Raw genomic sequence first — 26,949 nt, 5'->3', positions numbered from 1 at the left:
AAAATAGAATTCTGACATCAAGAATTCCGTCTATAGTACTTTTGAGTGCACCTGTCATTTTCTCAGTCTCTGTGTATGCATGGAGCAAGATATAGGCTCATGAATTTAAGAATGAGAGGATATCATGAGACAGCAATCTCCACCTACGGCCATACTACCTTGAAAGTGCCCGATCCCGTCAGATCTCGGAAGCTAAGCAGGTTGAGGCTTGATTAGTACTGGGTTGGGAGACTGCCTGGGAATACCAGGTGCTGTAGGTGTTTTTATTTTTCGCTTCCCTAATGAAAATATACATGGCATTCCTCGCAGCAAAAGAAAATGTTTCATTTCTTGCTACTTTTTCCCGCAGTGGCAAAGAAATATATCGTTTTTTCCTCAGAAAGTTTAACACAATGCAACCTTCCAAAATAGAATTCTGACATCAAGAATTCCGTCTATAGTACATTTGAGTGCACCTGTCATTTTCTCAGTCTCTGTGTATGCATGGAGCAAGATATAGGCTCATGAATTTAAGAATGAGAGGATATCATGAGACAACAATCTCCACCTACGGCCCTACTACCTTGAAAGTGCCCGATCCTGTCAGATCTCGGAAGCTAAGCAGGGTGAGGCTTGATTAGTACCGGGTTGGGAGACTGCCTGGGAATACCAGGTGCTGTAGGTGTTTTTATTTTTCGCTTCCCTAATGAAAATATACATGGCATTCCTCGCAGCAAAAGAAAATGTTTCATTTCTTGCTACTTTTTCCCGCAGTGGCAAAGAAATATATCGTTTTTTCCTCAGAAAGTTTAACACAATGCAACCTTCCAAAATAGAATTCTGACATCAAGAATTCCGTCTATAGTACTTTTGAGTGCACCTGTCATTTTCTCAGTCTCTGTGTATGCATGGAGCAAGATATAGGCTCATGAATTTAAGAATGAGAGGATATCATGAGACAGCAATCTCCACCTACGGCCATACTACCTTGAAAGTGCCCGATCCCGTCAGATCTCAGAAACTAAGCAGGGTGAGGCTTGATTAGTACCGGGTTGGGAGACTGCCTGGGAATACCAGGTGCTATAGGTGTTTTTATTTTTCGCTTCCCTAATGAAAATATACATGGCATTCCTCGCAGCAAAAGAAAATGTTTCATTTCTTGCTACTTTTTCCCGCAGTGGCAAAGAAATATATCGTTTTTTCCTCAGAAAGTTTAACACAATGCAACCTTCCAAAATAGAATTCTGACATCAAGAATTCCGTCTATAGTACATTTGAGTGCACCTGTCATTTTCTCAGTCTCTGTGTATGCATGGAGCAAGATATAGGCTCATGAATTTAAGAATGAGAGGATATCATGAGACAGCAATCTCCACCTACGGCCATACTACCTTGAAAGTGCCCGATCCCGTCAGATCTCAGAAACTAAGCAGGGTGAGGCTTGATTAGTACCGGGTTGGGAGACTACCTGGGAATACCAGGTGCTGTAGGTGTTTTTATTTTTCGCTTCCCTAATGAAAATATACATGGCATTCCTCGCAGCAAAAGAAAATGTTTCATTTCTTGCTACTTTTTCCCGCAGTGGCAAAGAAATATATCGTTTTTTCCTCAGAAAGTTTAACACAATGCAACCTTCCAAAATAGAATTCTGACATCAAGAATTCCGTCTATAGTACATTTGAGTGCACCTGTCATTTTCTCAGTCTCTGTGTATGCATGGAGCAAGATATAGGCTCATGAATTTAAGAATGAGAGGATATCATGAGACAGCAATCTCCACCTACGGCCATACTACCTTGAAAGTGCCCGATCCCGTCAGATCTCGGAAGCTAAGCAGGGTGAGGCTTGATTAGTACCGGGTTGGGAGACTGCCTGGGAATACCAGGTGCTGTAGGTGTTTTTATTTTTCGCTTCCCTAATGAAAATATACATGGCATTCCTCGCAGCAAAAGAAAATGTTTCATTTCTTGCTACTTTTTCCCGCAGTGGCAAAGAAATATATCGTTTTTTCCTCAGAAAGTTTAACACAATGCAACCTTCCAAAATAGAATTCTGACATCAAGAATTCCGTCTATAGTACATTTGAGTGCACCTGTCATTTTCTCAGTCTCTGTGTATGCATGGAGCAAGATATAGGCTCATGAATTTAAGAATGAGAGGATATCATGAGATAGCAATCTCCACCTACGGCCATACTACCTTAAAAGTGCCCGATCCCGTCAGATCTCGGAAGCTAAGCAGGGTGAGGCTTGATTAGTACCGGGTTGGGAGACTGCCTGGGAATACCAGGTGCTGTAGGTGTTTTTATTTTTCGCTTCCCTAATGAAAATATATATGGCATTCCTCGCAGCAAAAGAAAATGTTTCATTTCTTGCTACTTTTTCCCGCAGTGGCAAAGAAATATATCGTTTTTTCCTCAGAAAGTTTAACACAATGCAACCTTCCAAAATAGAATTCTGACATCAAGAATTCCGTCTATAGTACATTTGAGTGCACCTGTCATTTTCTCAGTCTCTGTGTATGCATGGAGCAAGATATAGGCTCATGAATTTAAGAATGAGAGGATATCATGAGACAGCAATCTCCACCTACGGCCATACTACCTTGAAAGTGCCCGATCCTGTCAGATCTCGGAAGCTAAGCAGGGTGAGGCTTGATTAGTACCGGGTTAGGAGACTGCCTGGGAATACCAGGTGCTGTAGGTGTTTTTATTTTTCGCTTCCCTAATGAAAATATACATGGCATTCCTCGCAGCAAAAGAAAATGTTTCATTTCTTGCTACTTTTTCCCGCAGTGGCAAAGAAATATATCGTTTTTTCCTCAGAAAGTTTAACACAATGCAACATTCCAAAATAGAATTCTGACATCAAGAATTCCGTCTATAGTACATTTGAGTACACCTGTCATTTTCTCAGTCTCTGTGTATGCATGGAGCAAGATATAGGCTCATGAATTTAAGAATGAGAGGATATCATGAGACAGCAATCTCCACCTACGGCCATACTACCTTGAAAGTGCCCGATCCCGTCAGATCTCGGAAGCTAAGCAGGGTGAGGCTTGATTAGTACCGGGTACGGAGACTGTCTGGGAATACCAGGTGCTGTAGGTGTTTTTATTTTTCGCTTCCCTAATGAAAATATACATGGCATTCCTCGCAGCAAAAGAAAATGTTTCATTTCTTGCTACTTTTTCCCGCAGTGGCAAAGAAATATATCGTTTTTTCCTCAGAAAGTTTAACACAATGCAACCTTCCAAAATAGAATTCTGACATCAAGAATTCCGTCTATAGTACATTTGAGTGCACCTGTCATTTTCTCAGTCTCTGTGTATGCATGGAGCAAGATATAGGCTCATGAATTTAAGAATGAGAGGATATCATGAGACAGCAATCTCCACCTACGGCCATACTACCTTAAAAGTGCCCGATCCCGTCAGATCTCGGAAGCTAAGCAGGGTGAGGCTTGATTAGTACCGGGTTGGGAGACTGCCTGGGAATACCAGGTGCTGTAGGTGTTTTTATTTTTCGCTTCCCTAATGAAAATATACATGGCATTCCTCGCAGCAAAAGAAAATGTTTCATTTCTTGCTACTTTTTCCCGCAGTGGCAAAGAAATATATCGTTTTTTCCTCAGAAAGTTTAACACAATGCAACCTTCCAAAATAGAATTCTGACATCAAGAATTCCGCCTATAGTACATTTGAGTGCACCTGTCATTTTCTCAGTCTCTGTGTATGCATGGAGCAAGATATAGGCTCATGAATTTAAGAATGAGAGGATATCATGAGACAGCAATCTCCACCTACGGCCATACTACCTTGAAAGTGCCCGATCCCGTCAGATCTCGGAAGCTAAGCAGGGTGAGGCTTGATTAGTACCGGGTTGGGAGACTGCCTGGGAATACCAGGTGCTGTAGGTGTTTTTATTTTTCGCTTCCCTAATGAAAATATACATGGCATTCCTCGCAGCAAAAGAAAATGTTTCATTTCTTGCTACTTTTTCCCGCAGTGGCAAAGAAATATATCGTTTTTTCCTCAGAAAGTTTAACACAATGCAACCTTCCAAAATAGAATTCTGACATCAAGAATTCCGTCTATAGTACATTTGAGTGCACCTGTCATTTTCTCAGTCTCTGTGTATGCATGGAGCAAGATATAGGCTCATGAATTTAAGAATGAGAGGATATCATGAGACAGCAATCTCCACCTACGGCCATACTACCTTGAAAGTGCCCGATCCCGTCAGATCTCGGAAGCTAAGCAGGGTGAGGCTTGATTAGTACTGGGTTGGGAGACTGCCTGGGAATACCAGGTGCTGTAGGTGTTTTTATTTTTCGCTTCCCTAATGAAAATATACATGGCATTCCTCGCAGCAAAAGAAAATGTTTCATTTCTTGCTACTTTTTCCCGCAGTGGCAAAGAAATATATCGTTTTTTCCTCAGAAAGTTTAACACAATGCAACCTTCCAAAATAGAATTCTGACATCAAGAATTCCGTCTATAGTACATTTGAGTGCACCTGTCATTTTCTCAGTCTCTGTGTATGCATGGAGCAAGATATAGGCTCATGAATTTAAGAATGAGAGGATATCATGAGACAGCAATCTCCACCTACGGCCATACTACCTTAAAAGTGCCCGATCCCGTCAGATCTCGGAAGCTAAGCAGGGTAAGGCTTGATTAGTACCGGGTTGGGAGACTGCCTGGGAATACCAGGTGCTGTAGGTGTTTTTATTTTTCGCTTCCCTAATGAAAATATATATGGCATTCCTCGCAGCAAAAGAAAATGTTTCATTTCTTGCTACTTTTTCCCGCAGTGGCAAAGAAATATATCGTTTTTTCCTCAGAAAGTTTAACACAATGCAACCTTCCAAAATAGAATTCTGACATCAAGAATTCCGTCTATAGTACATTTGAGTGCACCTGTCATTTTCTCAGTCTCTGTGTATGCATGGAGCAAGATATAGGCTCATGAATTTAAGAATGAGAGGATATCATGAGACAGCAATCTCCACCTACGGCCCTACTACCTTGAAAGTGCCCGATCCTGTCAGATCTCGGAAGCTAAGCAGGGTGAGGCTTGATTAGTACCGATTTGGGAGACTGCCTGGGAATACCAGGTGCTGTAGGTGTTTTTATTTTTCGCTTCCCTAATGAAAATATACATGGCATTCCTCGCAGCAAAAGAAAATGTTTCATTTCTTGCTACTTTTTCCCGCAGTGGCAAAGAAATATATCGTTTTTTCCTCAGAAAGTTTAACACAATGCAACATTCCAAAATAGAATTCTGACATCAAGAATTCCGTCTATAGTACATTTGAGTACACCTGTCATTTTCTCAGTCTCTGTGTATGCATGGAGCAAGATATAGGCTCATGAATTTAAGAATGAGAGGATATCATGAGACAGCAATCTCCACCTACGGCCATACTACCTTGAAAGTGCCCGATCCCGTCAGATCTCGGAAGCTAAGCAGGGTGAGGCTTGATTAGTACCGGGTTGGGAGACTGCCTGGGAATACCAGGTGCTGTAGGTGTTTTTATTTTTCGCTTCCCTAATGAAAATATACATGGCATTCCTCGCAGCAAAAGAAAATGTTTCATTTCTTGCTACTTTTTCCCGCAGTGGCAAAGAAATATATCGTTTTTTCCTCAGAAAGTTTAACACAATGCAACCTTCCAAAATAGAATTCTGACATCAAGAATTCCGTCTATAGTACATTTGAGTACACCTGTCATTTTCTCAGTCTCTGTGTATGCATGGAGCAAGATATAGGCTCATGAATTTAAGAATGAGAGGATATCATGAGACAGCAATCTCCACCTACGGCCATACTACCTTGAAAGTGCCCGATCCCGTCAGATCTCGGAAGCTAAGCAGGGTGAGGCTTGATTAGTACCGGGTTGGGAGACTGCCTGGGAATACCAGGTGCTGTAGGTGTTTTTATTTTTCGCTTCCCTAATGAAAATATACATGGCATTCCTCGCAGCAAAAGAAAATGTTTCATTTCTTGCTACTTTTTCCCGCAGTGGCAAAAAATTTTTTATTGTTTTTTCCTCAGAAAGTTTAACACAATGCAACCTTCCAAAATAGAATTCTGACATCAAGAATTCCGTCTATAGTACATTGGAGTACACCTGTCATTTTCTCAGTCTCTGTGTATGCATGGAGCAAGATATAGGCTCATGAATTTAAGAATGAGAGGATATCATGAGACAGCAATCTCCACCTACGGCCATACTACCTTGAAAGTGCCCGATCCTGTCAGATCTCGGAAGCTAAGCAGGGTGAGGCTTGATTAGTACCGGGTTAGGAGACTGCCTGGGAATACCAGGTGCTGAAGGTGTTTTTATTTTTCGCTTCCCTAATGAAAATATACATGGCATTCCACGCAGCAAAAGAAAATGTTTCATTTCTTGCTACTTTTTCCCGCAGTGGCAAAGAAATATATCGTTTTTTCCTCAGAAAGTTTAACACAATGCAACCTTCCAAAATAGAATTCTGACATCAAGAATTCCGTCTATAGTACATTTGAGTGCACCTGTCATTTTCTCAGTCTCTGTGTATGCATGGAGCAAGATATAGGCTCATGAATTTAAGAATGAGAGGATATCATGAGACAGCAATCTCCACCTACGGCCATACTACCTTGAAAGTGCCCGATCCTGTCAGATCTCGGAAGCTAAGCAGGGTGAGGCTTGATTAGTACCGATTTGGGAGACTGCCTGGGAATACCAGGTGCTGTAGGTGTTTTTATTTTTCGCTTCCCTAATGAAAATATACATGGCATTCCTCGCAGCAAAAGAAAATGTTTCATTTCTTGCTACTTTTTCCCGCAGTGGCAAAGAAATATATCGTTTTTTCCTCAGAAAGTTTAACACAATGCAACATTCCAAAATAGAATTCTGACATCAAGAATTCCGTCTATAGTACATTTGAGTACACCTGTCATTTTCTCAGTCTCTGTGTATGCATGGAGCAAGATATAGGCTCATGAATTTAAGAATGAGAGGATATCATGAGACAGCAATCTCCACCTACGGCCATACTACCTTGAAAGTGCCCGATCCCGTCAGATCTCGGAAGCTAAGCAGGGTGAGGCTTGATTAGTACCGGGTTGGGAGACTGCCTGGGAATACCAGGTGCTGTAGGTGTTTTTATTTTTCGCTTCCCTAATGAAAATATACATGGCATTCCTCGCAGCAAAAGAAAATGTTTCATTTCTTGCTACTTTTTCCCGCAGTGGCAAAGAAATATATCGTTTTTTCCTCAGAAAGTTTAACACAATGCAACCTTCCAAAATAGAATTCTGACATCAAGAATTCCGTCTATAGTACATTTGAGTACACCTGTCATTTTCTCAGTCTCTGTGTATGCATGGAGCAAGATATAGGCTCATGAATTTAAGAATGAGAGGATATCATGAGACAGCAATCTCCACCTACGGCCATACTACCTTGAAAGTGCCCGATCCCGTCAGATCTTGGAAGCTAAGCAGGGTGAGGCTTGATTAGTACTGGGTTGGGAGACTGCCTGGGAATACCAGGTGCTGTAGGTGTTTTTATTTTTCGCTTCCCTAATGAAAATATACATGGCATTCCTCGCAGCAAAAGAAAATGTTTCATTTCTTGCTACTTTTTCCCGCAGTGGCAAAGAAATATATCGTTTTTTCCTCAGAAAGTTTAACACAATGCAACCTTCCAAAATAGAATTCTGACATCAAGAATTCCGTCTATAGTACATTTGAGTGCACCTGTCATTTTCTCAGTCTCTGTGTATGCATGGAGCAAGATATAGGCTCATGAATTTAAGAATGAGAGGATATCATGAGACAGCAATCTCCACCTACGGCCATACTACCTTGAAAGTGCCCGATCCCGTCAGATCTCGGAAGCTAAGCAGGTTGAGGCTTGATTAGTACTGGGTTGGGAGACTGCCTGGGAATACCAGGTGCTGTAGGTGTTTTTATTTTTCGCTTCCCTAATGAAAATATACATGGCATTCCTCGCAGCAAAAGAAAATGTTTCATTTCTTGCTACTTTTTCCCGCAGTGGCAAAGAAATATATCGTTTTTTCCTCAGAAAGTTTAACACAATGCAACCTTCCAAAATAGAATTCTGACATCAAGAATTCCGTCTATAGTACATTTGAGTGCACCTGTCATTTTCTCAGTCTCTGTGTATGCATGGAGCAAGATATAGGCTCATGAATTTAAGAATGAGAGGATATCATGAGACAACAATCTCCACCTACGGCCCTACTACCTTGAAAGTGCCCGATCCTGTCAGATCTCGGAAGCTAAGCAGGGTGAGGCTTGATTAGTACCGGGTTGGGAGACTGCCTGGGAATACCAGGTGCTGTAGGTGTTTTTATTTTTCGCTTCCCTAATGAAAATATACATGGCATTCCTCGCAGCAAAAGAAAATGTTTCATTTCTTGCTACTTTTTCCCGCAGTGGCAAAGAAATATATCGTTTTTTCCTCAGAAAGTTTAACACAATGCAACCTTCCAAAATAGAATTCTGACATCAAGAATTCCGTCTATAGTACATTTGAGTGCACCTGTCATTTTCTCAGTCTCTGTGTATGCATGGAGCAAGATATAGGCTCATGAATTTAAGAATGAGAGGATATCATGAGACAGCAATCTCCACCTACGGCCATACTACCTTGAAAGTGCCCGATCCCGTCAGATCTCAGAAACTAAGCAGGGTGAGGCTTGATTAGTACCGGGTTGGGAGACTGCCTGGGAATACCAGGTGCTATAGGTGTTTTTATTTTTCGCTTCCCTAATGAAAATATACATGGCATTCCTCGCAGCAAAAGAAAATGTTTCATTTCTTGCTACTTTTTCCCGCAGTGGCAAAGAAATATATCGTTTTTTCCTCAGAAAGTTTAACACAATGCAACCTTCCAAAATAGAATTCTGACATCAAGAATTCCGTCTATAGTACATTTGAGTGCACCTGTCATTTTCTCAGTCTCTGTGTATGCATGGAGCAAGATATAGGCTCATGAATTTAAGAATGAGAGGATATCATGAGACAGCAATCTCCACCTACGGCCATACTACCTTGAAAGTGCCCGATCCCGTCAGATCTCAGAAACTAAGCAGGGTGAGGCTTGATTAGTACCGGGTTGGGAGACTACCTGGGAATACCAGGTGCTGTAGGTGTTTTTATTTTTCGCTTCCCTAATGAAAATATACATGGCATTCCTCGCAGCAAAAGAAAATGTTTCATTTCTTGCTACTTTTTCCCGCAGTGGCAAAGAAATATATCGTTTTTTCCTCAGAAAGTTTAACACAATGCAACCTTCCAAAATAGAATTCTGACATCAAGAATTCCGTCTATAGTACATTTGAGTGCACCTGTCATTTTCTCAGTCTCTGTGTATGCATGGAGCAAGATATAGGCTCATGAATTTAAGAATGAGAGGATATCATGAGACAGCAATCTCCACCTACGGCCATACTACCTTGAAAGTGCCCGATCCCGTCAGATCTCAGAAACTAAGCAGGGTGAGGCTTGATTAGTACCGGGTTGGGAGACTACCTGGGAATACCAGGTGCTGAATGTGTTTTTATTTTTCGCTTCCCTAATGAAAATATACATGGCATTCCTCGCAGCAAAAGAAAATGTTTCATTTCTTGCTACTTTTTCCCGCAGTGGCAAAGAAATATATCGTTTTTTCCTCAGAAAGTTTAACACAATGCAACCTTCCAAAATAGAATTCTGACATCAAGAATTCCGTCTATAGTACATTTGAGTGCACCTGTCATTTTCTCAGTCTCTGTGTATGCATGGAGCAAGATATAGGCTCATGAATTTAAGAATGAGAGGATATCATGAGACAGCAATCTCCACCTACGGCCATACTACCTTGAAAGTGCCCGATCCCGTCAGATCTCGGAAGCTAAGCAGGGTGAGGCTTGATTAGTACCGGGTTGGGAGACTGCCTGGGAATACCAGGTGCTGTAGGTGTTTTTATTTTTCGCTTCCCTAATGAAAATATACATGGCATTCCTCGCAGCAAAAGAAAATGTTTCATTTCTTGCTACTTTTTCCCGCAGTGGCAAAGAAATATATCGTTTTTTCCTCAGAAAGTTTAACACAATGCAACCTTCCAAAATAGAATTCTGACATCAAGAATTCCGTCTATAGTACATTTGAGTGCACCTGTCATTTTCTCAGTCTCTGTGTATGCATGGAGCAAGATATAGGCTCATGAATTTAAGAATGAGAGGATATCATGAGATAGCAATCTCCACCTACGGCCATACTACCTTAAAAGTGCCCGATCCCGTCAGATCTCGGAAGCTAAGCAGGGTGAGGCTTGATTAGTACCGGGTTGGGAGACTGCCTGGGAATACCAGGTGCTGTAGGTGTTTTTATTTTTCGCTTCCCTAATGAAAATATATATGGCATTCCTCGCAGCAAAAGAAAATGTTTCATTTCTTGCTACTTTTTCCCGCAGTGGCAAAGAAATATATCGTTTTTTCCTCAGAAAGTTTAACACAATGCAACCTTCCAAAATAGAATTCTGACATCAAGAATTCCGTCTATAGTACATTTGAGTGCACCTGTCATTTTCTCAGTCTCTGTGTATGCATGGAGCAAGATATAGGCTCATGAATTTAAGAATGAGAGGATATCATGAGACAGCAATCTCCACCTACGGCCATACTACCTTGAAAGTGCCCGATCCTGTCAGATCTCGGAAGCTAAGCAGGGTGAGGCTTGATTAGTACCGGGTTAGGAGACTGCCTGGGAATACCAGGTGCTGTAGGTGTTTTTATTTTTCGCTTCCCTAATGAAAATATACATGGCATTCCTCGCAGCAAAAGAAAATGTTTCATTTCTTGCTACTTTTTCCCGCAGTGGCAAAGAAATATATCGTTTTTTCCTCAGAAAGTTTAACACAATGCAACATTCCAAAATAGAATTCTGACATCAAGAATTCCGTCTATAGTACATTTGAGTACACCTGTCATTTTCTCAGTCTCTGTGTATGCATGGAGCAAGATATAGGCTCATGAATTTAAGAATGAGAGGATATCATGAGACAGCAATCTCCACCTACGGCCATACTACCTTGAAAGTGCCCGATCCCGTCAGATCTCGGAAGCTAAGCAGGGTGAGGCTTGATTAGTACCGGGTACGGAGACTGTCTGGGAATACCAGGTGCTGTAGGTGTTTTTATTTTTCGCTTCCCTAATGAAAATATACATGGCATTCCTCGCAGCAAAAGAAAATGTTTCATTTCTTGCTACTTTTTCCCGCAGTGGCAAAGAAATATATCGTTTTTTCCTCAGAAAGTTTAACACAATGCAACCTTCCAAAATAGAATTCTGACATCAAGAATTCCGTCTATAGTACATTTGAGTGCACCTGTCATTTTCTCAGTCTCTGTGTATGCATGGAGCAAGATATAGGCTCATGAATTTAAGAATGAGAGGATATCATGAGACAGCAATCTCCACCTACGGCCATACTACCTTGAAAGTGCCCGATCCCGTCAGATCTCGGAAGCTAAGCAGGGTGAGGCTTGATTAGTACCGGGTTGGGAGACTGCCTGGGAATACCAGGTGCTGTAGGTGTTTTTATTTTTCGCTTCCCTAATGAAAATATACATGGCATTCCTCGCAGCAAAAGAAAATGTTTCATTTCTTGCTACTTTTTCCTGCAGTGGCAAAGAAATATATCGTTTTTTCCTCAGAAAGTTTAACACAATGCAACCTTCCAAAATAGAATTCTGACATCAAGAATTCCGTCTATAGTACATTTGAGTACACCTGTCATTTTCTCAGTCTCTGTGTATGCATGGAGCAAGATATAGGCTCATGAATTTAAGAATGAGAGGATATCATGAGACAGCAATCTCCACCTACTGCCATACTACCTTGAAAGTGCCCGATCCTGTCAGATCTCGGAAGCTAAGCAGGGTGAGGCTTGATTAGTACCGGGTTGGGAGACTGCCTGGGAATACCAGGTGCTGTAGGTGTTTTTATTTTTCGCTTCCCTAATGAAAATATACATGGCATTCCTCGCAGCAAAAGAAAATGTTTCATTTCTTGCTACTTTTTCCTGCAGTGGCAAAGAAATATATCGTTTTTTCCTCAGAAAGTTCAACACAATGCAACCTTCCAAAATAGAATTCTGACATCAAGAATTCCGTCTATAGTACATTTGAGTGCACCTGTCATTTTCTCAGTCTCTGTGTAAGCATGGAGCAAGATATAGGCTCATGAATTTAAGAATGAGAGGATATCATGAGACAGCAATCTCCACCTACGGCCATACTACCTTGAAAGTGCCCGATCCCGTCAGATCTCGGAAGCTAAGCAGGGTGAGGCTTGATTAGTACCGGGTTGGGAGACTGCCTGGGAATACCAGGTGCTGTAGGTGTTTTTATTTTTCGCTTCCCTAATGAAAATATACATGGCATTCCTCGCAGCAAAAGAAAATGTTTCATTTCTTGCTACTTTTTCCTGCAGTGGCAAAGAAATATATCGTTTTTTCCTCAGAAAGTTCAACACAATGCAACCTTCCAAAATAGAATTCTGACATCAAGAATTCCGTCTATAGTACATTTGAGTGCACCTGTCATTTTCTCAGTCTCTGTGTAAGCATGGAGCAAGATATAGGCTCATGAATTTAAGAATGAGAGGATATCATGAGACAGCAATCTCCACCTACGGCCATACTACCTTGAAAGTGCCCGATCCCGTCAGATCTCGGAAGCTAAGCAGGGTGAGGCTTGATTAGTACCGGGTTGGGAGACTGCCTGGGAATACCAGGTGCTGTAGGTGTTTTTATTTTTCGCTTCCCTAATGAAAATATACATGGCATTCCTCGCAGCAAAAGAAAATGTTTCATTTCTTGCTACTTTTTCCCGCAGTGGCAAAGAAATATATCGTTTTTTCCTCAGAAAGTTTAACACAATGCAACCTTCCAAAATAGAATTCTGACATCAAGAATTCCGTCTATAGTACATTTGAGTGCACCTGTCATTTTCTCAGTCTCTGTGTATGCATGGAGCAAGATATAGGCTCATGAATTTAAGAATGAGAGGATATCATGAGACAGCAATCTCCACTTACGGCCATACTACCTTGAAAGTGCCCGATCCCGTCAGATCTCGGAAGCTAAGCATTGTTGAGGCTTGATTAGTACCGGGTTGGGAGACTGCCTGGGAATACCAGGTGCTGTAGGTGTTTTTATTTTTCGCTTCCCTAATGAAAATATACATGGCATTCCTCGCAGCAAAAGAAAATGTTTCATTTCTTGCTACTTTCTCCCGCAGTGGCAAAGAAATATATCGTTTTTTCCTCAGAAAGTTTAACACAATGCAACCTTCCAAAATAGAATTCTGACATCAAGAATTCCGTCTATAGTACATTTGAGTGCACCTGTCATTTTCTCAGTCTCTGTGTAAGCATGGAGCAAGATATAGGCTCATGAATTTAAGAATGAGAGGATATCATGAGACAGCAATCTCCACTTACGGCCATACTACCTTGAAAGTGCCCGATCCCGTCAGATCTCGGAAGCTAAGCAGGGTGAGGCTTGATTAGTACCGGGTTGGGAGACTGCCTGGGAATACCAGGTGCTGTAGGTGTTTTTAATTTTCGCTTCCCTAATGAAAATATACATGGCATTCCTCGCAGCAAAAGAAAATGTTTCATTTCTTGCTACTTTTTCCCGCAGTGGCAAAGAAATATATCGTTTTTTCCTCAGAAAGTTTAACACAATGCAACATTCCAAAATAGAATTCTGACATCAAGAATTCCGTCTATACTGTAGTACATTTGAGTACACCTGTCATTTTCTCAGTCTCTGTGTATGCATGGAGCAAGATATAGGCTCATGAATTTAAGAATGAGAGGATATCATGAGACAGCAATCTCCACCTACGGCCATACTACCTTGAAAGTGCCCGATCCCGTCAGATCTCGGAAGCTAAGCAGGGTGAAGCTTGATTAGTACCGGGTTGGGAGACTGCCTGGGAATACCAGGTGCTGTAGGTGTTTTTATTTTTCGCTTCCCTAATGAAAATATACATGGCATTCCTCGCAGCAAAAGAAAATGTTTCATTTCTTGCTACTTTTTCCCGCAGTGGCAAAGAAATATATCGTTTTTTCCTCAGAAAGTTTAACACAATGCAACCTTCCAAAATAGAATTCTGACATCAAGAATTCCGTCTATAGTACATTTGAGTGCACCTGTCATTTTCTCAGTCTCTGTGTAAGCATGGAGCAAGATATAGGCTCATGAATTTAAGAATGAGAGGATATCATGAGACAGCAATCTCCACCTACGGCCATACTACCTTGAAAGTGCCCGATCCCGTCAGATCTCGGAAGCTAAGCAGCGTGAGGCTTGATTAGTACCGGGTTGGGAGACTGCCTGGGAATACCAGGTGCTGTAGGTGTTTTTATTTTTCGCTTCCCTAATGAAAATATACATGGCATTCCTCGCAGCAAAAGAAAATGTTTCATTTCTTGCTACTTTTTCCCGCAGTGGCAAAGAAATATATCGTTTTTTCCTCAGAAAGTTTAACACAATGCAACCTTCCAAAATAGAATTCTGACATCAAGAATTCCGTCTATAGTACATTTGAGTGCACCTGTCATTTTCTCAGTCTCTGTGTAAGCATGGAGCAAGATATAGGCTCATGAATTTAAGAATGAGAGGATATCATGAGACAGCAATCTCCACCTACGGCCATACTACCTTGAAAGTGCCCGATCCCGTCAGATCTCGGAAGCTAAGCAGGGTGAGGCTTGATTAGTACCGGGTTGGGAGACTGCCTGGGAATACCAGGTGCTGTAGGTGTTTTTATTTTTCGCTTCCCTAATGAAAATATACATGGCATTCCTCGCAGCAAAAGAAAATGTTTCATTTCTTGCTACTTTTTCCCGCAGTGGCAAAGAAATATATCGTTTTTTCCTCAGAAAGTTTAACACAATGCAACATTCCAAAATAGAATTCTGACATCAAGAATTCCGTCTATAGTACATTTGAGTACACCTGTCATTTTCTCAGTCTCTGTGTATGCATGGAGCAAGATATAGGCTCATGAATTTAAGAATGAGAGGATATCATGAGACAGCAATCTCCACCTACGGCCATACTACCTTGAAAGTGCCCGATCCCGTCAGATCTCGGAAGCTAAGCAGGGTGAAGCTTGATTAGTACCGGGTTGGGAGACTGCCTGGGAATACCAGGTGCTGTAGGTGTTTTTATTTTTCGCTTCCCTAATGAAAATATACATGGCATTCCTCGCAGCAAAAGAAAATGTTTCATTTCTTGCTACTTTTTCCCGCAGTGGCAAAGAAATATATCGTTTTTTCCTCAGAAAGTTTAACACAATGCAACCTTCCAAAATAGAATTCTGACATCAAGAATTCCGTCTATAGTACATTTGAGTGCACCTGTCATTTTCTCAGTCTCTGTGTATGCATGGAGCAAGATATAGGCTCATGAATTTAAGAATGAGAGGATATCATGAGACAGCAATCTCCACCTACGGCCATACTACCTTGAAAGTGCCCGATCCTGTCAGATCTCGGAAGCTAAGCAGGGTGAGGCTTGATTAGTACAGGTTTGGGAGACTGTCTGGGAATACCAGGTGCTGTAGGTGTTTTTATTTTTCGCTTCCCTAATGAAAATATACATGGCATTCCTCGCAGCAAAAGAAAATGTTTCATTTCTTGCTACTTTTTCCCGCAGTGGCAAAGAAATATATCGTTTTTTCCTCAGAAAGTTTAACACAATGCAACCTTCCAAAATAGAATTCTGACATCAAGAATTCCGTCTATAGTACATTTGAGTGCACCTGTCATTTTCTCAGTCTCTGTGTATGCATGGAGCAAGATATAGGCTCATGAATTTAAGAATGAGAGGATATCATGAGACAGCAATCTCCACCTACGGCCATACTACCTTGAAAGTGCCCGATCCCGTCAGATCTCGGAAGCTAAGCATTGTTGAGGCTTGATTAGTACCGGGTTGGGAGACTGCCTGGGAATACCAGGTGCTGTAGGTGTTTTTATTTTTCGCTTCCCTAATGAAAATATACATGGCATTCCTCGCAGCAAAAGAAAATGTTTCATTTCTTGCTACTTTCTCCCGCAGTGGCAAAGAAATATATCGTTTTTTCCTCAGAAAGTTTAACACAATGCAACCTTCCAAAATAGAATTCTGACATCAAGAATTCCGTCTATAGTACATTTGAGTGCACCTGTCATTTTCTCAGTCTCTGTGTATGCATGGAGCAAGATATAGGCTCATGAATTTAAGAATGAGAGGATATCATGAGACAGCAATCTCCACCTACGGCTATACTACCTTGAAAGTGCCCGATCCCGTCAGATCTCGGAAGCTAAGCAGGGTGAGGCTTGATTAGTACAGGGTTGGGAGACTGTCTGGGAATACCAGGTGCTGTAGGTGTTTTTATTTTTCGCTTCCCTAATGAAAATATACATGGCATTCCTCGCAGCAAAAGAAAATGTTTAATTTCTTGCTACTTTTTCCCGCAGTGGCAAAGAAATATATCGTTTTTTCCTCAGAAAGTTTAACACAATGCAACCTTCCAAAATAGAATTCTGACATCAAGAATTCCGTCTATAGTACATTTGAGTGCACCTGTCATTTTCTCAGTCTCTGTGTATGCATGGAGCAAGATATAGGCTCATGAATTTAAGAATGAGAGGATATCATGAGACAGCAATCTCCACCTACGGTCATACTACCTTGAAAGTGCCCGATCCCGTCAGATCTCGGAAGCTAAGCAGGGTTGAGGCTTGATTAGTACCGGGTTGGGAGACTGCCTGGGAATACCAGGTGCTGTAGGTGTTTTTATTTTTCGCTTCCCTAATGAAAATATACATGGCATTCCTCGCAGCAAAAGAAAATGTTTCATTTCTTGCTACTTTCTCCCGCAGTGGCAAAGAAATATATCGTTTTTTCCTCAGAAAGTTTAACACAATGCAACCATCCAAAATAGAATTCTGACATCAAGAATTCCGTCTATAGTACATTTGAGTGCACCTGTCATTTTCTCAGTCTCTGTGTATGCATGGAGCAAGATATAGGCTCATGAATTTAAGAATGAGAGGATATCATGAGACAGCAATCTCCACCTACGGCCATACTACCTTGAATGTGCCCGATCCTGTCAGATCTCGGAAGCTAAGCAGTGTGAGGCTTGATTAGTACCGGTTTGGGAGACTGCCTGGGAATACCAGGTGCTGTAGGTGTTTTTATTTTTCGCTTCCCTAATGAAAATATACATGGCATTCCTCGCAGCAAAAGAAAATGTTTCATTTCTTGCTACTTTTTCCCGCAGTGGCAAAGAAATATATCGTTTTTTCCTCAGAAAGTTTAACACAATGCAACCTTCCAAAATAGAATTCTGACATCAAGAATTCCGTCTATAGTACATTTGAGTGCACCTGTCATTTTCTCAGTCTCTGTGTATGCATGGAGCAAGATATAGGCTCATGAATTTAAGAATGAGAGGATATCATGAGACAGCAATCTCCATCTACGGCCATACTACCTTGAAAGTGCCCGATCCCGTCAGATCTCGGAAGCTAAGCAGGGTGAGGCTTGATTAGTACCGGGTTGGGAGACTGCCTGGGAATACCAGGTGCTGTAGGTGTTTTTATTTTTCGCTTCCCTAATGAAAATATACATGGCATTCCTCGCAGCAAAAGAAAATGTTTCATTTCTTGCTACTTTTTCCCGCAGTGGCAAAGAAATATATCGTTTTTTCCTCAGAAAGTTTAACACAATGCAACATTCCAAAATAGAATTCTGACATCAAGAATTCCGTCTATAGTACATTTGAGTACACCTGTCATTTTCTCAGTCTCTGTGTATGCATGGAGCAAGATATAGGCTCATGAATTTAAGAATGAGAGGATATCATGAGACAGCAATCTCCACCTACGGCCATACTACCTTGAAAGTGCCCGATCCCGTCAGATATCGGAAGCTAAGCAGGGTGAGGCTTGATTAGTACCGGGTTGGGAGACTGCCTGGGAATACCAGGTGCTATAGGTGTTTTTATTTTTCGCTTCCCTAATGAAAATATACATGGCATTCCTCGCAGCAAAAGAAAATGTTTCATTTCTTGCTACTTTTTCCCGCAGTGGCAAAGAAATATATCGTTTTTTCCTCAGAAAGTTTAACACAATGCAACCTTCCAAAATAGAATTCTGACATCAAGAATTCCGTCTATAGTACATTTGAGTGCACCTGTCATTTTCTCAGTCTCTGTGTATGCATGGAGCAAGATATAGGCTCATGAATTTAAGAATGAGAGGATATCATGAAACAGCAATCTCCACCTACGGCCATACTACCTTGAAAGTGCCCGATCCCGTCAGATCTCGGAAGCTAAGCAGGGTTGAGGCTTGATTAGTACCGGGTTGGGAGACTGCCTGGGAATACCAGGTGCTGTAGGTGTTTTTATTTTTCGCTTCCCTAATGAAAATATACATGGCATTCCTCGCAGCAAAAGAAAATGTTTCATTTCTTGCTACTTTTTCCCGCAGTGGCAAAGAAATATATCGTTTTTTCCTCAGAAAGTTTAACACAATGCAACCTTCCAAAATAGAATTCTGACATCAAGAATTCCGTCTATAGTACATTTGAGTGCACCTGTCATTTTCTCAGTCTCTGTGTATGCATGGAGCAAGATATAGGCTCATGAATTTAAGAATGAGAGGATATCATGAGACAGCAATCTCCACCTACGGCCATACTACCTTGAAAGTGCCCGATCCCGTCAGATCTCGGAAGCTAAGCAGGGTGAGGCTTGATTAGTACAGGGTTGGGAGACTGTCTGGGAATACCAGGTGCTGTAGGTGTTTTTATTTTTCGCTTCCCTAATGAAAATATACATGGCATTCCTCGCAGCAAAAGAAAATGTTTCATTTCTTGCTACTTTTTCCCGCAGTGGCAAAGAAATATATCGTTTTTTCCTCAGAAAGTTTAACACAATGCAACCTTCCAAAATAGAATTCTGACATCAAGAATTCCGTCTATAGTACATTTGAGTGCACCTGTCATTTTCTCAGTCTCTGTGTATGCATGGAGCAAGATATAGGCTCATGAATTTAAGAATGAGAGGATATCATGAGACAGCAATCTCCACCTACGGTCATACTACCTTGAAAGTGCCCGATCCCGTCAGATCTCGGAAGCTAAGCAGGGTTGAGGCTTGATTAGTACCGGGTTGGGAGACTGCCTGGGAATACCAGGTGCTGTAGGTGTTTTTATTTTTCGCTTTCCTAATGAAAATATACATGGCATTCCTCGCAGCAAAAGAAAATGTTTCATTTCTTGCTACTTTCTCCCGCAGTGGCAAAGAAATATATCGTTTTTTCCTCAGAAAGTTTAACACAATGCAACCTTCCAAAATAGAATTCTGACATCAAGAATTCCGTCTATAGTACATTTGAGTGCACCTGTCATTTTCTCAGTCTCTGTGTATGCATGGAGCAAGATATAGGCTCATGAATTTAAGAATGAGAGGATATCATGAGACAGCAATCTCCACCTACGGCCATACTACCTTGAAAGTGCCCGATCCTGTCAGATCTCGGAAGCTAAGCAGTGTGAGGCTTGATTAGTACCGGTTTGGGAGACTGCCTGGGAATACCAGGTGCTGTAGGTGTTTTTATTTTTCGCTTCCCTAATGAAAATATACATGGCATTCCTCGCAGCAAAAGAAAATGTTTCATTTCTTGCTACTTTTTCCCGCAGTGGCAAAGAAATATATCGTTTTTTCCTCAGAAAGTGTAACACAATGCAACCTTCCAAAATAGAATTCTGACATCAAGAATTCCGTCTATAGTACATTTGAGTGCACCTGTCATTTTCTCAGTCTCTGTGTATGCATGGAGCAAGATATAGGCTCATGAATTTAAGAATGAGAGGATATCATGAGACAGTAATCTCCACCTACGGCCATACTACCTTGAAAGTGCCCGATCCCGTCAGATCTCGGAAGCTAAGCAGGGTGAGGCTTGATTAGTACCGGGTTGGGAGACTGCCTGGGAATACCAGGTGCTGTAGGTGTTTTTATTTTTCGCTTCCCTAATGAAAATATACATGGCATTCCTCGCAGCAAAAGAAAATGTTTCATTTCTTGCTACTTTTTCCCGCAGTGGCAAAGAAATATATCGTTTTTTCCTCAGAAAGTTTAACACAATGCAACCTTCCAAAATAGAATTCTGACATCAAGAATTCCGTCTATAGTACATTTGAGTGCACCTGTCATTTTCTCAGTCTCTGTGTATGCATGGAGCAAGATATAGGCTCATGAATTTAAGAATGAGAGGATATCATGAGACAGCAATCTCCACCTACGGCCATGCTACCTTGAAAGTGCCCGATCCCGTCAGATCTCGGAAGCTAAGCAGGGTGAGGTTTGATTAGTACAGGGTTGGGAGACTGCCTGGAAATACCAGGTGCTTTTGGTGTTTTTATTTTTCGCTTCCCTAATGAAAATATACATGGCATTCCTCGCAGCAAAAGAAAATGTTTCATTTCTTGCTACTTTTTCCCGCAGTGGCAAAGAAATATATCGTTTTTTCCTCAGAAAGTTTAACACAATGCAACCTTCCAAAATAGAATTCTGACATCAAGAATTCCGTCTATAGTACATTTGAGTGCACCTGTCATTTTCTCAGTCTCTGTGTATGCATGGAGCAAGATATAGGCTCATGAATTTAAGAATGAGAGGATATCATGAGACAGCAATCTCCACCTACGGCCATACTACCTTGAAAGTGCCCGATCCCGTCAGATCTCGGAAGCTAAGCAAGGTGAGGCTTGATTAGTACCAGGTTGGGAGACTGCCTGGGAATACCAGGTGCTGTAGGTGTTTTTATTTTTCGCTTCCCTAATGAAAATATACATGGCATTCCTCGCAGCAAAAGAAAATGTTTCATTTCTTGCTACTTTTTCCCGCAGTGGCAAAGAAATATATCGTTTTTTCCTCAGAAAGTTTAACACAATGCAACCTTCCAAAATAGAATTCTGACATCAAGAATTCCGTCTATAGTACATTTGAGTGCACCTGTCATTTTCTCAGTCTCTGTGTATGCATGGAGCAAGATATAGGCTCATGAATTTAAGAATGAGAGGATATCATGAGACAGCAATCTCCACCTACGGCCATACTACCTTGAAAGTGCCCGATCCCGTCAGAGCTCGGAAGCTAAGCAGGGTGAGGCTTGATTAGTACCGGGTTGGGAGACTGCCTGGGAATACCAGGTGCTGTAGGTGTTTTTATTTTTCGCTTCCCTAATGAAAATATACATGGCATTCCTCGCAGCAAAAGAAAATGTTTCATTTCTTGCTACTTTTTCCCGCAGTGGCAAAGAAATATATCGTTTTTTCCTCAGAAAGTTTAACACAATGCAACCTTCCAAAATAGAATTCTGACATCAAGAATTCCGTCTATAGTACATTTGAGTGCACCTGTCATTTTCTCAGTCTCTGTGTATGCATGGAGCAAGATATAGGCTCATGAATTTAAGAATGAGAGGATATCATGAGACAGCAATCTCCACCTACGGCCATACTACCTTGAAAGTGCCCGATCCCGTCAGAGCTCGGAAGCTAAGCAGGGTGAGGCTTGATTAGTACCGGGTTGGGAGACTGCCTGGGAATACCAGGTGCTGTAGGTGTTTTTATTTTTCGCTTCCCTAATGAAAATATACATGGCATTCCTCGCAGCAAAAGAAAATGTTTCATTTCTTGCTACTTTTTCCCGCAGTGGCAAAGAAATATATCGTTTTTTCCTCAGAAAGTTTAACACAATGCAACCTTCCAAAATAGAATTCTGACATCAAGAATTCCGTCTATAGTACATTTGAGTGCACCTGTCATTTTCTCAGTCTCTGTGTATGCATGGAGCAAGATATAGGCTCATGAATTTAAGAATGAGAGGATATCATGAGACAGCAATCTCCACCTACGGCCATACTACCTTGAAAGTGCCCGATCCCGTCAGATCTCGGAAGCTAAGCAGGGTGAGGTTTGATTAGTACAGGGTTGGGAGACTGCCTGGGAATACCAGGTGCTGTAGGTGTTTTTATTTTTCGCTTCCCTAATGAAAATATACATGGCATTCCTCGCAGCAAAAGAAAATGTTTCATTTCTTGCTACTTTTTCCCGCAGTGGCAAAGAAATATATCGTTTTTTCCTCAGAAAGTTTAACACAATGCAACCTTCCAAAATAGAATTCTGACATCAAGAATTCCGTCTATAGTACATTTGAGTGCACCTGTCATTTTCTCAGTCTCTGTGTATGCATGGAGCAAGATATAGGCTCATGAATTTAAGAATGAGAGGATATCATGAGACAGCAATCTCCACCTACGGCCATACTACCTTGAAAGTGCCCGATCCCGTCAGATCTCGGAAGCTAAGCAGGGTGAGGCTTGATTAGTACAGGGTTGGGAGACTGTCTGGGAATACCAGGTGCTGTAGGTGTTTTTATTTTTCGCTTCCCTAATGAAAATATACATGGCATTCCTCGCAGCAAAAGAAAATGTTTAATTTCTTGCTACTTTTTCCCGCAGTGGCAAAGAAATATATCGTTTTTTCCTCAGAAAGTTTAACACAATGCAACCTTCCAAAATAGAATTCTGACATCAAGAATTCCGTCTATAGTACATTTGAGTGCACCTGTCATTTTCTCAGTCTCTGTGTATGCATGGAGCAAGATATAGGCTCATGAATTTAAGAATGAGAGGATATCATGAGACAGCAATCTCCACCTACGGTCATACTACCTTGAAAGTGCCCGATCCCGTCAGATCTCGGAAGCTAAGCAGGGTTGAGGCTTGATTAGTACCGGGTTGGGAGACTGCCTGGGAATACCAGGTGCTGTAGGTGTTTTTATTTTTCGCTTCCCTAATGAAAATATACATGGCATTCCTCGCAGCAAAAGAAAATGTTTCATTTCTTGCTACTTTCTCCCGCAGTGGCAAAGAAATATATCGTTTTTTCCTCAGAAAGTTTAACACAATGCAACCTTCCAAAATAGAATTCTGACATCAAGAATTCCGTCTCTAGTACATTTGAGTGCACCTGTCATTTTCTCAGTCTCTGTGTATGCATGGAGCAAGATATAGGCTCATGAATTTAAGAATGAGAGGATATCATGAGACAGCAATCTCCACCTACGGCCGTACTACCTTGAAAGTGCCCGATCCTGTCAGATCTCGGTAGCTAAGCAGTGTGAGGCTTGATTAGTACCGGTTTGGGAGACTGCCTGGGAATACCAGGTGCTGTAGGTGTTTTTATTTTTCGCTTCCCTAATGAAAATATACATGGCATTCCTCGCAGCAAAAGAAAATGTTTCATTTCTTGCTACTTTTTCCCGCAGTGGCAAAGAAATATATCGTTTTTTCCTCAGAAAGTTTAACACAATGCAACCTTCCAAAATAGAATTCTGACATCAAGAATTCCGTCTATAGTACATTTGAGTGCACCTGTCATTTTCTCAGTCTCTGTGTATGCATGGAGCAAGATATAGGCTCATGAATTTAAGAATGAGAGGATATCATGAGACAGTAATCTCCACCTACGGCCATACTACCTTGAAAGTGCCCGATCCCGTCAGATCTCGGAAGCTAAGCAGGGTGAGGCTTGATTAGTACCGGGTTGGGAGACTGCCTGGGAATACCAGGTGCTGTAGGTGTTTTTATTTTTCGCTTCCCTAATGAAAATATACATGGCATTCCTCGCAGCAAAAGAAAATGTTTCATTTCTTGCTACTTTTTCCCGCAGTGGCAAAGAAATATATCGTTTTTTCCTCAGAAAGTTTAACACAATGCAACCTTCCAAAATAGAATTCTGACATCAAGAATTCCGTCTATAGTACATTTGAGTGCACCTGTCATTTTCTCAGTCTCTGTGTATGCATGGAGCAAGATATAGGCTCATGAATTTAAGAATGAGAGGATATCATGAGACAGCAATCTCCACCTACGGCCATGCTACCTTGAAAGTGCCCGATCCCGTCAGATCTCGGAAGCTAAGCAGGGTGAGGTTTGATTAGTACAGGGTTGGGAGACTGCCTGGGAATACCAGGTGCTTTTGGTGTTTTTATTTTTCGCTTCCCTAATGAAAATATACATGGCATTCCTCGCAGCAAAAGAAAATGTTTCATTTCTTGCTACTTTTTCCCGCAGTGGCAAAGAAATATATCGTTTTTTCCTCAGAAAGTTTAACACAATGCAACCTTCCAAAATAGAATTCTGACATCAAGAATTCCGTCTATAGTACATTTGAGTGCACCTGTCATTTTCTCAGTCTCTGTGTATGCATGGAGCAAGATACTGTATAGGCTCATGAATTTAAGAATGAGAGGATATCATGAGACAGCAATCTCCACCTACGGCCATACTACCTTGAAAGTGCCCGATCCCGTCAGATCTCGGAAGCTAAGCAAGGTGAGGCTTGATTAGTACCAGGTTGGGAGACTGCCTGGGAATACCAGGTGCTGTAGGTGTTTTTATTTTTCGCTTCCCTAATGAAAATATACATGGCATTCCTCGCAGCAAAAGAAAATGTTTCATTTCTTGCTACTTTTTCCCGCAGTGGCAAAGAAATATATCGTTTTTTCCTCAGAAAGTTTAACACAATGCAACCTTCCAAAATAGAATTCTGACATCAAGAATTCCGTCTATAGTACATTTGAGTGCACCTGTCATTTTCTCAGTCTCTGTGTATGCATGGAGCAAGATATAGGCTCATGAATTTAAGAATGAGAGGATATCATGAGACAGCAATCTCCACCTACGGCCATACTACCTTGAAAGTGCCCGATCCCATCAGATCTCGGAAGCTAAGCAGGGTTGAGGCTTGATTAGTACCGGGTTGGGAGACTGCCTGGGAATACCAGGTGCTGTAGGTGTTTTTATTTTTCGCTTCCCTAATGAAAATATACATGGCATTCCTCGCAGCAAAAGAAAATGTTTCATTTCTTGCTACTTTCTCCCGCAGTGGCAAAGAAATATATCGTTTTTTCCTCAGAAAGTTTAACACAATGCAACCTTCCAAAATAGAATTCTGACATCAAGAATTCCGTCTATAGTACATTTGAGTGCACCTGTCATTTTCTCAGTCTCTGTGTATGCATGGAGCAAGATATAGGCTCATGAATTTAAGAATGAGAGGATATCATGAGACAGCAATCTCCACCTACGGCCATACTACCTTGAAAGTGCCCGATCCTGTCAGATCTCGGAAGCTAAGCAGTGTGAGGCTTGATTAGTACCGGTTTGGGAGACTGCCTGGGAATACCAGGTGCTGTAGGTGTTTTTATTTTTCGCTTCCCTAATGAAAATATACATGGCATTCCTCGCAGCAAAAGAAAATGTTTCATTTCTTGCTACTTTTTCCCGCAGTGGCAAAGAAATATATCGTTTTTTCCTCAGAAAGTTTAACACAATGCAACCTTCCAAAATAGAATTCTGACATCAAGAATTCCGTCTATAGTACATTTGAGTGCACCTGTCATTTTCTCAGTCTCTGTGTATGCATGGAGCAAGATATAGGCTCATGAATTTAAGAATGAGAGGATATCATGAGACAGCAATCTCCACCTACGGCCATACTACCTTGAAAGTGCCCGATCCCGTCAGAGCTCGGAAGCTAAGCAGGGTGAGGCTTGATTAGTACCGGGTTGGGAGACTGCCTGGGAATACCAGGTGCTGTAGGTGTTTTTATTTTTCGCTTCCCTAATGAAAATATACATGGCATTCCTCGCAGCAAAAGAAAATGTTTCATTTCTTGCTACTTTTTCCCGCAGTGGCAAAGAAATATATCGTTTTTTCCTCAGAAAGTTTAACACAATGCAACCTTCCAAAATAGAATTCTGACATCAAGAATTCCGTCTATAGTACATTTGAGTGCACCTGTCATTTTCTCAGTCTCTGTGTATGCATGGAGCAAGATATAGGCTCATGAATTTAAGAATGAGAGGATATCATGAGACAGCAATCTCCACCTACGGCCATACTACCTTGAAAGTGCCCGATCCCGTCAGAGCTCGGAAGCTAAGCAGGGTGAGGCTTGATTAGTACCGGGTTGGGAGACTGCCTGGGAATACCAGGTGCTGTAGGTGTTTTTATTTTTCGCTTCCCTAATGAAAATATACATGGCATTCCTCGCAGCAAAAGAAAATGTTTCATTTCTTGCTACTTTTTCCCGCAGTGGCAAAGAAATATATCGTTTTTTCCTCAGAAAGTTTAACACAATGCAACCTTCCAAAATAGAATTCTGACATCAAGAATTCCGTCTATAGTACATTTGAGTGCACCTGTCATTTTCTCAGTCTCTGTGTATGCATGGAGCAAGATATAGGCTCATGAATTTAAGAATGAGAGGATATCATGAGACAGCAATCTCCACCTACGGCCATACTACCTTGAAAGTGCCCGATCCCGTCAGATCTCGGAAGCTAAGCAGGGTGAGGTTTGATTAGTACAGGGTTGGGAGACTGCCTGGGAATACCAGGTGCTGTAGGTGTTTTTATTTTTCGCTTCCCTAATGAAAATATACATGGCATTCCTCGCAGCAAAAGAAAATGTTTCATTTCTTGCTACTTTTTCCCGCAGTGGCAAAGAAATATATCGTTTTTTCCTCAGAAAGTTTAACACAATGCAACCTTCCAAAATAGAATTCTGACATCAAGAATTCCGTCTATAGTACATTTGAGTGCACCTGTCATTTTCTCAGTCTCTGTGTATGCATGGAGCAAGATATAGGCTCATGAATTTAAGAATGAGAGGATATCATGAGACAGCAATCTCCACCTACGGCCATACTACCTTGAAAGTGCCCGATCCCGTCAGATCTCGGAAGCTAAGCAGGGTGAGGCTTGATTAGTACAGGGTTGGGAGACTGTCTGGGAATACCAGGTGCTGTAGGTGTTTTTA

General features: G+C 41.4%; 50 non-coding genes and 17 pseudogenes across 50 annotated transcripts; all 67 read left to right on the top strand.

Annotated features, from left to right (window-relative positions):
* Positions 1-141: 141 nt before the first annotated feature.
* LOC142480213 (5S ribosomal RNA) lies at positions 142-260 on the top strand. The gene has a single exon (XR_012794868.1). It is a non-coding gene; the product is annotated as a 5S ribosomal RNA (ribosomal RNA).
* A 285-nt stretch (positions 261-545) lies between these two features.
* Positions 546-664, top strand: LOC142480404 (5S ribosomal RNA). Its single transcript, XR_012795051.1, has one exon. It is a non-coding gene; the product is annotated as a 5S ribosomal RNA (ribosomal RNA).
* A 285-nt stretch (positions 665-949) lies between these two features.
* LOC142480437 (5S ribosomal RNA) lies at positions 950-1,068 on the top strand (annotated as a pseudogene).
* Positions 1,069-1,353: 285 nt separating this feature from the next.
* On the top strand, positions 1,354-1,472 carry LOC142480210 (5S ribosomal RNA). The gene has a single exon (XR_012794865.1). It is a non-coding gene; the product is annotated as a 5S ribosomal RNA (ribosomal RNA).
* Positions 1,473-1,757: 285 nt separating this feature from the next.
* On the top strand, positions 1,758-1,876 carry LOC142480775 (5S ribosomal RNA). The gene has a single exon (XR_012795265.1). It is a non-coding gene; the product is annotated as a 5S ribosomal RNA (ribosomal RNA).
* A 285-nt stretch (positions 1,877-2,161) lies between these two features.
* On the top strand, positions 2,162-2,280 carry LOC142480204 (5S ribosomal RNA). Its single transcript, XR_012794859.1, has one exon. It is a non-coding gene; the product is annotated as a 5S ribosomal RNA (ribosomal RNA).
* Positions 2,281-2,565: 285 nt separating this feature from the next.
* LOC142480164 (5S ribosomal RNA) lies at positions 2,566-2,684 on the top strand. The gene has a single exon (XR_012794821.1). It is a non-coding gene; the product is annotated as a 5S ribosomal RNA (ribosomal RNA).
* A 285-nt stretch (positions 2,685-2,969) lies between these two features.
* Positions 2,970-3,088, top strand: LOC142480433 (5S ribosomal RNA; annotated as a pseudogene).
* Positions 3,089-3,373: 285 nt separating this feature from the next.
* Positions 3,374-3,492, top strand: LOC142480203 (5S ribosomal RNA). Its single transcript, XR_012794858.1, has one exon. It is a non-coding gene; the product is annotated as a 5S ribosomal RNA (ribosomal RNA).
* A 285-nt stretch (positions 3,493-3,777) lies between these two features.
* LOC142480774 (5S ribosomal RNA) lies at positions 3,778-3,896 on the top strand. The gene has a single exon (XR_012795264.1). It is a non-coding gene; the product is annotated as a 5S ribosomal RNA (ribosomal RNA).
* A 285-nt stretch (positions 3,897-4,181) lies between these two features.
* LOC142480744 (5S ribosomal RNA) lies at positions 4,182-4,300 on the top strand. Its single transcript, XR_012795236.1, has one exon. It is a non-coding gene; the product is annotated as a 5S ribosomal RNA (ribosomal RNA).
* A 285-nt stretch (positions 4,301-4,585) lies between these two features.
* LOC142479774 (5S ribosomal RNA) lies at positions 4,586-4,704 on the top strand. The gene has a single exon (XR_012794443.1). It is a non-coding gene; the product is annotated as a 5S ribosomal RNA (ribosomal RNA).
* Positions 4,705-4,989: 285 nt separating this feature from the next.
* Positions 4,990-5,108, top strand: LOC142480511 (5S ribosomal RNA; annotated as a pseudogene).
* Positions 5,109-5,393: 285 nt separating this feature from the next.
* On the top strand, positions 5,394-5,512 carry LOC142480773 (5S ribosomal RNA). The gene has a single exon (XR_012795263.1). It is a non-coding gene; the product is annotated as a 5S ribosomal RNA (ribosomal RNA).
* Positions 5,513-5,797: 285 nt separating this feature from the next.
* LOC142480771 (5S ribosomal RNA) lies at positions 5,798-5,916 on the top strand. Its single transcript, XR_012795261.1, has one exon. It is a non-coding gene; the product is annotated as a 5S ribosomal RNA (ribosomal RNA).
* A 287-nt stretch (positions 5,917-6,203) lies between these two features.
* Positions 6,204-6,322, top strand: LOC142480401 (5S ribosomal RNA). The gene has a single exon (XR_012795048.1). It is a non-coding gene; the product is annotated as a 5S ribosomal RNA (ribosomal RNA).
* Positions 6,323-6,607: 285 nt separating this feature from the next.
* On the top strand, positions 6,608-6,726 carry LOC142480428 (5S ribosomal RNA; annotated as a pseudogene).
* A 285-nt stretch (positions 6,727-7,011) lies between these two features.
* LOC142480770 (5S ribosomal RNA) lies at positions 7,012-7,130 on the top strand. Its single transcript, XR_012795260.1, has one exon. It is a non-coding gene; the product is annotated as a 5S ribosomal RNA (ribosomal RNA).
* A 285-nt stretch (positions 7,131-7,415) lies between these two features.
* Positions 7,416-7,534, top strand: LOC142480159 (5S ribosomal RNA). The gene has a single exon (XR_012794816.1). It is a non-coding gene; the product is annotated as a 5S ribosomal RNA (ribosomal RNA).
* A 285-nt stretch (positions 7,535-7,819) lies between these two features.
* Positions 7,820-7,938, top strand: LOC142480212 (5S ribosomal RNA). The gene has a single exon (XR_012794867.1). It is a non-coding gene; the product is annotated as a 5S ribosomal RNA (ribosomal RNA).
* A 285-nt stretch (positions 7,939-8,223) lies between these two features.
* Positions 8,224-8,342, top strand: LOC142480403 (5S ribosomal RNA). Its single transcript, XR_012795050.1, has one exon. It is a non-coding gene; the product is annotated as a 5S ribosomal RNA (ribosomal RNA).
* A 285-nt stretch (positions 8,343-8,627) lies between these two features.
* Positions 8,628-8,746, top strand: LOC142480436 (5S ribosomal RNA; annotated as a pseudogene).
* Positions 8,747-9,031: 285 nt separating this feature from the next.
* Positions 9,032-9,150, top strand: LOC142480209 (5S ribosomal RNA). The gene has a single exon (XR_012794864.1). It is a non-coding gene; the product is annotated as a 5S ribosomal RNA (ribosomal RNA).
* Positions 9,151-9,435: 285 nt separating this feature from the next.
* On the top strand, positions 9,436-9,554 carry LOC142480513 (5S ribosomal RNA; annotated as a pseudogene).
* A 285-nt stretch (positions 9,555-9,839) lies between these two features.
* LOC142480769 (5S ribosomal RNA) lies at positions 9,840-9,958 on the top strand. The gene has a single exon (XR_012795259.1). It is a non-coding gene; the product is annotated as a 5S ribosomal RNA (ribosomal RNA).
* Positions 9,959-10,243: 285 nt separating this feature from the next.
* On the top strand, positions 10,244-10,362 carry LOC142480202 (5S ribosomal RNA). The gene has a single exon (XR_012794857.1). It is a non-coding gene; the product is annotated as a 5S ribosomal RNA (ribosomal RNA).
* Positions 10,363-10,647: 285 nt separating this feature from the next.
* LOC142480163 (5S ribosomal RNA) lies at positions 10,648-10,766 on the top strand. Its single transcript, XR_012794820.1, has one exon. It is a non-coding gene; the product is annotated as a 5S ribosomal RNA (ribosomal RNA).
* A 285-nt stretch (positions 10,767-11,051) lies between these two features.
* Positions 11,052-11,170, top strand: LOC142480431 (5S ribosomal RNA; annotated as a pseudogene).
* A 285-nt stretch (positions 11,171-11,455) lies between these two features.
* LOC142480768 (5S ribosomal RNA) lies at positions 11,456-11,574 on the top strand. The gene has a single exon (XR_012795258.1). It is a non-coding gene; the product is annotated as a 5S ribosomal RNA (ribosomal RNA).
* Positions 11,575-11,859: 285 nt separating this feature from the next.
* LOC142480402 (5S ribosomal RNA) lies at positions 11,860-11,978 on the top strand. Its single transcript, XR_012795049.1, has one exon. It is a non-coding gene; the product is annotated as a 5S ribosomal RNA (ribosomal RNA).
* A 285-nt stretch (positions 11,979-12,263) lies between these two features.
* LOC142480766 (5S ribosomal RNA) lies at positions 12,264-12,382 on the top strand. The gene has a single exon (XR_012795257.1). It is a non-coding gene; the product is annotated as a 5S ribosomal RNA (ribosomal RNA).
* A 285-nt stretch (positions 12,383-12,667) lies between these two features.
* Positions 12,668-12,786, top strand: LOC142480765 (5S ribosomal RNA). The gene has a single exon (XR_012795256.1). It is a non-coding gene; the product is annotated as a 5S ribosomal RNA (ribosomal RNA).
* A 285-nt stretch (positions 12,787-13,071) lies between these two features.
* On the top strand, positions 13,072-13,191 carry LOC142480508 (5S ribosomal RNA; annotated as a pseudogene).
* Positions 13,192-13,476: 285 nt separating this feature from the next.
* Positions 13,477-13,595, top strand: LOC142479759 (5S ribosomal RNA). The gene has a single exon (XR_012794428.1). It is a non-coding gene; the product is annotated as a 5S ribosomal RNA (ribosomal RNA).
* A 290-nt stretch (positions 13,596-13,885) lies between these two features.
* LOC142480279 (5S ribosomal RNA) lies at positions 13,886-14,004 on the top strand. The gene has a single exon (XR_012794932.1). It is a non-coding gene; the product is annotated as a 5S ribosomal RNA (ribosomal RNA).
* A 285-nt stretch (positions 14,005-14,289) lies between these two features.
* On the top strand, positions 14,290-14,408 carry LOC142480263 (5S ribosomal RNA). The gene has a single exon (XR_012794916.1). It is a non-coding gene; the product is annotated as a 5S ribosomal RNA (ribosomal RNA).
* Positions 14,409-14,693: 285 nt separating this feature from the next.
* Positions 14,694-14,812, top strand: LOC142480764 (5S ribosomal RNA). Its single transcript, XR_012795255.1, has one exon. It is a non-coding gene; the product is annotated as a 5S ribosomal RNA (ribosomal RNA).
* A 285-nt stretch (positions 14,813-15,097) lies between these two features.
* On the top strand, positions 15,098-15,216 carry LOC142480278 (5S ribosomal RNA). Its single transcript, XR_012794931.1, has one exon. It is a non-coding gene; the product is annotated as a 5S ribosomal RNA (ribosomal RNA).
* A 285-nt stretch (positions 15,217-15,501) lies between these two features.
* On the top strand, positions 15,502-15,620 carry LOC142480509 (5S ribosomal RNA; annotated as a pseudogene).
* Positions 15,621-15,905: 285 nt separating this feature from the next.
* On the top strand, positions 15,906-16,025 carry LOC142480466 (5S ribosomal RNA; annotated as a pseudogene).
* Positions 16,026-16,310: 285 nt separating this feature from the next.
* On the top strand, positions 16,311-16,429 carry LOC142480366 (5S ribosomal RNA). Its single transcript, XR_012795014.1, has one exon. It is a non-coding gene; the product is annotated as a 5S ribosomal RNA (ribosomal RNA).
* Positions 16,430-16,714: 285 nt separating this feature from the next.
* On the top strand, positions 16,715-16,834 carry LOC142480291 (5S ribosomal RNA). Its single transcript, XR_012794944.1, has one exon. It is a non-coding gene; the product is annotated as a 5S ribosomal RNA (ribosomal RNA).
* Positions 16,835-17,119: 285 nt separating this feature from the next.
* On the top strand, positions 17,120-17,238 carry LOC142480519 (5S ribosomal RNA; annotated as a pseudogene).
* A 285-nt stretch (positions 17,239-17,523) lies between these two features.
* On the top strand, positions 17,524-17,642 carry LOC142479751 (5S ribosomal RNA). Its single transcript, XR_012794420.1, has one exon. It is a non-coding gene; the product is annotated as a 5S ribosomal RNA (ribosomal RNA).
* A 285-nt stretch (positions 17,643-17,927) lies between these two features.
* On the top strand, positions 17,928-18,046 carry LOC142480443 (5S ribosomal RNA; annotated as a pseudogene).
* A 285-nt stretch (positions 18,047-18,331) lies between these two features.
* On the top strand, positions 18,332-18,451 carry LOC142480242 (5S ribosomal RNA). Its single transcript, XR_012794896.1, has one exon. It is a non-coding gene; the product is annotated as a 5S ribosomal RNA (ribosomal RNA).
* Positions 18,452-18,736: 285 nt separating this feature from the next.
* Positions 18,737-18,855, top strand: LOC142480259 (5S ribosomal RNA). Its single transcript, XR_012794912.1, has one exon. It is a non-coding gene; the product is annotated as a 5S ribosomal RNA (ribosomal RNA).
* A 285-nt stretch (positions 18,856-19,140) lies between these two features.
* Positions 19,141-19,260, top strand: LOC142480290 (5S ribosomal RNA). Its single transcript, XR_012794943.1, has one exon. It is a non-coding gene; the product is annotated as a 5S ribosomal RNA (ribosomal RNA).
* A 285-nt stretch (positions 19,261-19,545) lies between these two features.
* On the top strand, positions 19,546-19,664 carry LOC142480507 (5S ribosomal RNA; annotated as a pseudogene).
* A 285-nt stretch (positions 19,665-19,949) lies between these two features.
* On the top strand, positions 19,950-20,068 carry LOC142480763 (5S ribosomal RNA). The gene has a single exon (XR_012795254.1). It is a non-coding gene; the product is annotated as a 5S ribosomal RNA (ribosomal RNA).
* A 285-nt stretch (positions 20,069-20,353) lies between these two features.
* LOC142480581 (5S ribosomal RNA) lies at positions 20,354-20,472 on the top strand (annotated as a pseudogene).
* A 285-nt stretch (positions 20,473-20,757) lies between these two features.
* LOC142480258 (5S ribosomal RNA) lies at positions 20,758-20,876 on the top strand. The gene has a single exon (XR_012794911.1). It is a non-coding gene; the product is annotated as a 5S ribosomal RNA (ribosomal RNA).
* A 285-nt stretch (positions 20,877-21,161) lies between these two features.
* On the top strand, positions 21,162-21,280 carry LOC142479765 (5S ribosomal RNA). The gene has a single exon (XR_012794434.1). It is a non-coding gene; the product is annotated as a 5S ribosomal RNA (ribosomal RNA).
* A 285-nt stretch (positions 21,281-21,565) lies between these two features.
* Positions 21,566-21,684, top strand: LOC142479764 (5S ribosomal RNA). Its single transcript, XR_012794433.1, has one exon. It is a non-coding gene; the product is annotated as a 5S ribosomal RNA (ribosomal RNA).
* Positions 21,685-21,969: 285 nt separating this feature from the next.
* LOC142480383 (5S ribosomal RNA) lies at positions 21,970-22,088 on the top strand. The gene has a single exon (XR_012795031.1). It is a non-coding gene; the product is annotated as a 5S ribosomal RNA (ribosomal RNA).
* A 285-nt stretch (positions 22,089-22,373) lies between these two features.
* LOC142480257 (5S ribosomal RNA) lies at positions 22,374-22,492 on the top strand. Its single transcript, XR_012794910.1, has one exon. It is a non-coding gene; the product is annotated as a 5S ribosomal RNA (ribosomal RNA).
* Positions 22,493-22,777: 285 nt separating this feature from the next.
* Positions 22,778-22,897, top strand: LOC142480289 (5S ribosomal RNA). Its single transcript, XR_012794942.1, has one exon. It is a non-coding gene; the product is annotated as a 5S ribosomal RNA (ribosomal RNA).
* A 285-nt stretch (positions 22,898-23,182) lies between these two features.
* LOC142480542 (5S ribosomal RNA) lies at positions 23,183-23,301 on the top strand (annotated as a pseudogene).
* Positions 23,302-23,586: 285 nt separating this feature from the next.
* LOC142480762 (5S ribosomal RNA) lies at positions 23,587-23,705 on the top strand. The gene has a single exon (XR_012795253.1). It is a non-coding gene; the product is annotated as a 5S ribosomal RNA (ribosomal RNA).
* A 285-nt stretch (positions 23,706-23,990) lies between these two features.
* Positions 23,991-24,109, top strand: LOC142480553 (5S ribosomal RNA; annotated as a pseudogene).
* Positions 24,110-24,399: 290 nt separating this feature from the next.
* On the top strand, positions 24,400-24,518 carry LOC142480142 (5S ribosomal RNA). The gene has a single exon (XR_012794800.1). It is a non-coding gene; the product is annotated as a 5S ribosomal RNA (ribosomal RNA).
* Positions 24,519-24,803: 285 nt separating this feature from the next.
* LOC142480181 (5S ribosomal RNA) lies at positions 24,804-24,923 on the top strand. Its single transcript, XR_012794837.1, has one exon. It is a non-coding gene; the product is annotated as a 5S ribosomal RNA (ribosomal RNA).
* Positions 24,924-25,208: 285 nt separating this feature from the next.
* On the top strand, positions 25,209-25,327 carry LOC142480506 (5S ribosomal RNA; annotated as a pseudogene).
* Positions 25,328-25,612: 285 nt separating this feature from the next.
* LOC142479763 (5S ribosomal RNA) lies at positions 25,613-25,731 on the top strand. Its single transcript, XR_012794432.1, has one exon. It is a non-coding gene; the product is annotated as a 5S ribosomal RNA (ribosomal RNA).
* Positions 25,732-26,016: 285 nt separating this feature from the next.
* LOC142479762 (5S ribosomal RNA) lies at positions 26,017-26,135 on the top strand. The gene has a single exon (XR_012794431.1). It is a non-coding gene; the product is annotated as a 5S ribosomal RNA (ribosomal RNA).
* Positions 26,136-26,420: 285 nt separating this feature from the next.
* LOC142480382 (5S ribosomal RNA) lies at positions 26,421-26,539 on the top strand. The gene has a single exon (XR_012795030.1). It is a non-coding gene; the product is annotated as a 5S ribosomal RNA (ribosomal RNA).
* A 285-nt stretch (positions 26,540-26,824) lies between these two features.
* LOC142480256 (5S ribosomal RNA) lies at positions 26,825-26,943 on the top strand. Its single transcript, XR_012794909.1, has one exon. It is a non-coding gene; the product is annotated as a 5S ribosomal RNA (ribosomal RNA).
* Positions 26,944-26,949: the final 6 nt, after the last annotated feature.

This window comes from Ascaphus truei, unplaced genomic scaffold, assembly GCF_040206685.1.
Source record: "Ascaphus truei isolate aAscTru1 unplaced genomic scaffold, aAscTru1.hap1 HAP1_SCAFFOLD_242, whole genome shotgun sequence".
Classification (NCBI taxonomy): Eukaryota; Metazoa; Chordata; class Amphibia; order Anura; family Ascaphidae; genus Ascaphus; species Ascaphus truei.
The sequence above is the reverse complement of the archived record's forward strand: the minus strand, read 5'-3'. Positions and strand labels throughout refer to the sequence as shown.